This window comes from Chionomys nivalis, chromosome 1 (assembly GCF_950005125.1).
Source record: "Chionomys nivalis chromosome 1, mChiNiv1.1, whole genome shotgun sequence".
Lineage (NCBI taxonomy): Eukaryota > Metazoa > Chordata > Mammalia > Rodentia > Cricetidae > Chionomys > Chionomys nivalis.
The window spans coordinates 110288209-110294752 of NC_080086.1; positions in this window are offsets into that span (position 1 = coordinate 110288209).

Sequence of the window (6544 nt, forward strand, 5' to 3'; positions counted from 1 at the left end):
ATGCTTTACCGTTTATTGTAGAGCTATATTGGATTTGTTAGATTGAAATGTGTTTATTATCTGGTAGACTATACTAGTAAATGCTTCTTAAAATTGCAGTTTTGGCACATATGTGTTTGGGCATGAGTGTTTCAGGGGCACATTTGGATGTCAGAGGACAACTCTCCTGACCACGTGAGTCTTGAAGATGGATTTAGGTCTTCAGGCTTATGGGCATGCTGTTGAACCATCTCACTAGCCCGTTGGGTAGTTTTTGAATAGTTGTATTCGATATGAAATTGAAAATGTATCAGTATTAGTATTTTTCTGGGTGTCATTACATAGTAGATTCCTTTTTTAAAAAAAAAAAAACTGTTCTCATTGTTAATTCCTTGGCAATTTCCATGTATTTGAATGGGCACTCTAGTTTTCTCAAACTTAGATACTATGGTTGTATTTTGTGATGTCTATTTTCTCCAAATAAGATTTTTTTGCATTTTGGTGTGTGTGTGTGTGTGTGTGTGTGTGTGTGTGTGTGTGTGTGTGTGTGAGAGAGAGAGAGAGGAGAAAGATAGAGAGAGAGAGATGTTTGTGTTTATTGCAGATGTACAAGAGTAGAAGTCAGAAGACAACCTTCAAGAGTTTGTATATTGGCAGGCTGTAGTGTCAAGAAATTTACTCCCTGAGCCCTGTACCAATCCCAAATAAGATTTTTTAGTACTTTTTACATGCCATAACTCATTAGAAGTATACTTAAGTGCTGTAACTATTACTAGTATTAAGGAATGTTGTGCACTATGATGGCTCAGCTGTTAAAGGATCCTGTGTTGATACTGCATCGGAGTCAACATTAATCCTAGGACTTATGTCCAGCAGCTCACAGTCATATCCAACACATCTGACCTCCCAGGACACCTGCACTCATAGGCATGCACCCATACAAGCACACACATGCACATAAATAAACTGATTACAATTCAGTATTGTTTGGTTTTCTTATTGTTGAACAGTATTGTATTGTTTATTCAAGTAAGAGGTTGAATAAAATTCCAACCTTTTAAATAATTTTCTCACCTGTCTGTAGTAATGTAGCAATTAATATGGACAAGTTAATCCCATTTTAAGGATGCCAGTTTTGGGACACAGTGGCACACACTTTTAATCCCAGCACTCGACGGATCTCTGAATTCAAGTCCTGCCTAGTCTACATAAGAAGTTCCAGAAGATTGGCTTTTATAGGAGAGCAGTCCTAGTTGTGTGGACTTATTTTTCGCCTTTATCTAGTGTTTCAGAAAGTATACTGGACTCTGTTTCCCATCACTATCAATACCTCTTAGCATCACAAGATTTACAAGGTAGCTTTCAAATAAATTATGGTAAAGGAAAAATGTCAATGAGATGTGTTTAATACACACAAACTGTTGATCACTAACCCCTGGCCTACACTATTAATAATGCTTCTATCACTTGGTGTAAAGTTAGTTTTAAAAAATGTTGGTTCTTTAAAATAAACTATTCATTGTGTATAATCTGTATAGTACCAGTTTTGTGCATTTGAACACATGATAGCCACACTACAGATCACGAATGCTATCCATACTTATCAGAAAGTCAGTTCAGTCTATCATTGCTGTCAAAAAAATCCAGCTTTCCTCTCCTTTTCATCCTTTTTTACTCCCTTTTATTAAAAATAAATTCTTTTCTCATACACTGTATCCTGATGGCAGTTTCCCTTCCCTCTCCTCCCATTTTCTTCCCACCTCCCCTCTCCTCCAGATCCACCTTCTCATTAGAAAAGAATGTTTTTCTAAGAGATATAAATCAAACAATCACATCGAGGCTGGACATGGCGATCCAACAGAAGGGAAAGAGGCCCAAGAGCAAGCACATAAATCAAAGGCTCACTTGTTTACACACTCAAGAATCTCATAAAAATGCTGATCTGGAAGCTATAATATGTATGCAAAGGACCTGTTACTTCAGTCTCTGAGTTCATATGAGCTTTGGTCAGCTGATTTAGAGGGCCTTGTTCTGGTGGCCCAAATTCCTTCTGGCTCTTACACTCTTTGTGTCTCTTCTTCAGGGTTCTCTTTTGAGTTCTGAGGGGAGGGATTTGATGGAGACATCCTATTCAGAGCTGTGTGTTCCAAGGTCTCTTTGTTTAATATCTGGCCATGGGTTTCTGATTTGTTTGCTTGCTTTAAGTTTTTCACTATGTAGTCTTGGCTGGCCTAGACCTTTTTGTCTAAGCCAGACTGTCCTTGAGTTCACAGATTTGCCTGCCCCTGCATCCCTAGTGCTGGTACTAAAGGTGTGGGCCACCACACCCATCCTTTTTTTACACTTTTGCTTTTCAACTATCATCAAAACATACAAACATGCCAAGTCAGACCTGGGCAAGTCATTTTTCTTAGGTCAGCAGAAATACATGAATCTGTTTACATAAATAGCATACAATCTTGGTCTCATTTATGACTAAATTAAAAACTTTGAGTTTTCTTGTGGAAGCTGAGTGATGGACAGAGAAAAAAGCATTTGCATTAAGTACTAGTTTTCAATCATCCCACATGTGTCAACATGGTAGATAAGGAACATTCTGAATTACACATACAAAATAGAGTTATTCATTCTCTGTATATATAGTTCTGAGAAGACTAATGGTTATAATCCTAGTGTTGACAGTTTGGTGAGAAAAAATGAGGTTGTGAGTAAACATTAAATATTTATGAGATTTGAATGAAGGAAACTTTTCAAAACAATCCCAATAAATTGAGCCTTGGCTTTTAATCTCCTTTACTTCCAAAATAATAAAAAGCAAAGACCAAACTAAAAGTTATTAATAAAGTAAATTTTGCAAATATGATTTCCTCAGAGACAGATTGCTCTTCATTTGTCTCCAGATAACTTCCTATTTGATAGTATAAATGTATTACAAAAAAGGTAGTATCAAATTGTATAAATTGTCTCCTCATTTGGTTTCTGGAAGTCTTAAATGCTGTACTTCTTTAGGAACCTTCCCATATTGTGTATAAAGAAAATTACAAAAAATGTTTTCAAAATAATTTGAAAATCACATGACTTTTAATTCTTGAGGATTGCTATGAGGAAGAAGGATAGCCATACATTAATTGACCATCTTCAGTTCATCTTAGAGAACTATGTTCATTTCATTAGCTCATCTTTAGGGTGTCTGGGTTTTTTTTTTTTTTTGGTGGTTTCTTTAGTTCTTTGTATATTCTACGTATTAGTTCTTTGTCACTTGTGTGTTGAGCAAAGGTTTATTCTCATTATGTTTTTTCCTTCATTTTATTTTACATACAAACCATAATTTTCCCTCCCTTTTCTCCTCCCATTCCCTCTCCCAACCTCACTTCTACTCACACCCATCCACTCCTCCATTTCCATTCAGCTGGGGTAAGGTCTCCCTTGGGAATTAACAAAGCATGGAATATCAAGCTGAGGCAGGACCAAGCTCTTCCACACTGCATAAAGGCTGAACAACATAGGGAATAGGTTCCAAAGTCAGCTCATACATCAGGAGCAGGTCCTGGTTCCACTGCTAGGGGCCCCACAAAAGATCAAGGTACACATCTGTCACCCAGACACAGAGGGCTAGGTTGCTCCCACGCTGGCTCCCTGCTGTCCAGCCAGAGTCCATGAGCTCCCTCAAGCACAGATCAGCTGTCTCTGGGTTTTCTGTCATGATCTTGACTCTCCCCCTTCCTCATATAATCCCGCCACTCTCTCTTCAACTGGACTCCCAGAGCTCAGCCCAGTGCTTGGCTGTGGATCTCTGCATCTGCATCCATCAGATACTGGATGAAGGCTCTATGATGACAATTAGGGTAGTCATAAACCTGATTACAGGGAAAGGTTAGTTCAGGTACCCTTTCCACTACTGCTAGGAGTCTTAGCTGGGTTCATCCTTGTGGGTTTCTGAGAGCTTCCCTGGTACCAGAATTCTCCCAAACCCCATAATGGCCCCGTCTATCAAGACATTTCTTTCATTACTCTCCCCCTCTGCCTTACCCCCATCTCAACCATCCCGATCCCTCATGTTCCTATGCCCCATCCACTCCCCTCTACTCTGTTGCCCCCAAGTTTACCAGTGACATCCCATCTATTTCCTTTTCCCAGGGAGATCCATATGTCCCTCTTAGGATCCTCCTTGTTATCTAGCTTCTCTGAGCCTGAGGTTTGTAGCCTGATTATCCTTTGTTTTACATCTAACACCCATTTATGAATGAATATATACCATGTTTGTCTTTCTGGGTCTGGGTTACCTCACTCAGAATGATTTTTTTCTAATTCCATTTACTTGCAAATTTCAGGATATCACTGCTTTTATTCCACTGAGTAATACTCAATTCTGTAGCTATATCACATTTTTTTTTTTTTGTTTTTTGATTTTTCGAGACAGGGTATCTCTGTAGCTTTTAGTTCCTGTCCTGGAACTAGCTCTTGTATGTTGTAATAGGAGGGGCAGGGCTGTGTCCCCGGCACCCGGCCGCCCGCATGGCTAGCTTATGCCCCGAAATAATTACACGGAAACTGTATTCTTTTAATCACTGCCTGGCCCATTAGTTCCAGTCTCTTATTGGCTAGCTCTTACATATTGATCTAACCCATTTCTGATATTCTGTGTAGCATAACGAGTTGGATTACCAGGGAAGATCTTAACCTGCGTCTGTCTGGAGTGGGAGAATCATGGCGACTCCCTGACTCAGCTTCTTTCTCCCAGCATTCTCTTCTGTTTACTCCACCCACCTAAGGTTTGGCCTATCAAATGGGCTAAGGCAGTTTTCTTTATTAGTTAACCAATGAAAGCAACAGATAAAATACAAGAACCACCTCCATCATTTCCCCTTTTTCTGTTTAAACAAAAAAGAAAGGCTTTCACTTTAACATAGTAAGATTACATATAGCAAAACAGTTATCAAGCAAGAATTACAGTTATAATATTTATATCTATTTTATCATAACTAAGGAAAACTATAACTATCTATCCATTCTTCAACTCCATCAAAGACTCCAGAAGGATATAATATTACCTAAGTAAACAAGAGATCCAAAACTCTAGAAATGACAGAGACATCTCGTTGCCTGGACAGTCACCCAAAGTTCTTTTGTACTGTTGGGGCATCCATCTTCAGCCTTCAGGCCCATAGTATCCAGCAGACATTTTTATCAAGCAGGAAATTCCAAAGACAGTTCAGTCACTTTTTGTTGTGTCCTGCAGAATGTCTCTCAGACTCTTTCATGAGTCAGGAACCCCGAAAGACCATCTCACCTTTAGGCAAGTTCAGCAGTCCTTTTTCTGTGAGTTCTTTGTGTCCAGTTTATGCAACAGTCCAGGCAAGAGCAGTTCCTTGCCCAAATGGCTATCAAACTCCTTAAGGAGCCTCTTCGGTGCCCATCTTCCTCTTGAAGTAGATTGGTGCTGCCAGGAGCAGACGTGTCTCATTATCATGAAAAGCCCTAAGTTATTAAAACATTAAATGCCATATTCTGCAGTCTTTGAAAGATATGAAGAATGCCTATCTAGCTGAAATATATCTATGCACATCTAGAAAATCTAACATGACTAAAAGCTTGACAATTATCGATGATTATCCATTAACAACCTATATACATTACATTTTTTAATGAACTATACAATCACAATACCTTAATCAAGATTAGAAATATGCATATACATATAACAAAATTGACCTTCAAATCCACACCAAAGCAAATTATTCATATCTATATCATATCCCCCTTTAAATGTAAAAGAACATTTATAAACAATATTTGGGAACATGGGCGCAGTTTTTTCTCTCCAAACTGCTTCCTGCTGAATGGGGGCGCTGTTATTCAGATCTTTTATGGTGTAACCTGTGTGCCAGGGTCATCTCAGTCAGCAGTTGAGTGAAGTAATTTTCTGAAGGTGTTCACAGCAACCTTTCAGGAGGGCGTGGTCTATCATACCATATCGGGATAGACGCAATCCACAGAGTCTCATCCTCTGTGAAAACAAAAGAAGACCCTCTCCAAAGCATCATATCCTTAGACCCATATTTTGAAATCATAATACCCTTATATCCATTTTGGTTTAGCTTGGCAGCCCATATAATGAAATGTCTCTCTGCATTTAGCTCCTTTACAGTCAAAAATTTTAAAGAAAACACAATAATACAAAGAATCCAGACTCTCTGTGAATTTTTCATTTTTACGTGGCTTATTTTTCTTTATTTCTTTTAATCTATAACTATCTGTACTCTGTCTCTTTAAAGACTTTATCCCCCCTTTTTAAGGGCATTAACTTTATTCTCTCTCTATATATATTTTTTTCTCTCTCAAGCCTACGTACATTCATCCAACACTGTGACCCATAGAGGTCTTTTATGTCTGAATCTGTTTTATTGTGAATCTGTAAGTTTTTTTTTTCCAGGAGCATTTCTTAAAATGTTAAGCAGTTCTTAAAAACTTAAGTTGCACCACGTAGGGGTAATACGGTACCACCTGTGTCCGGCCCAGTCTAAACCTTAACTGAGCTGTTATTATGGTAATTACGGTAGTTTCT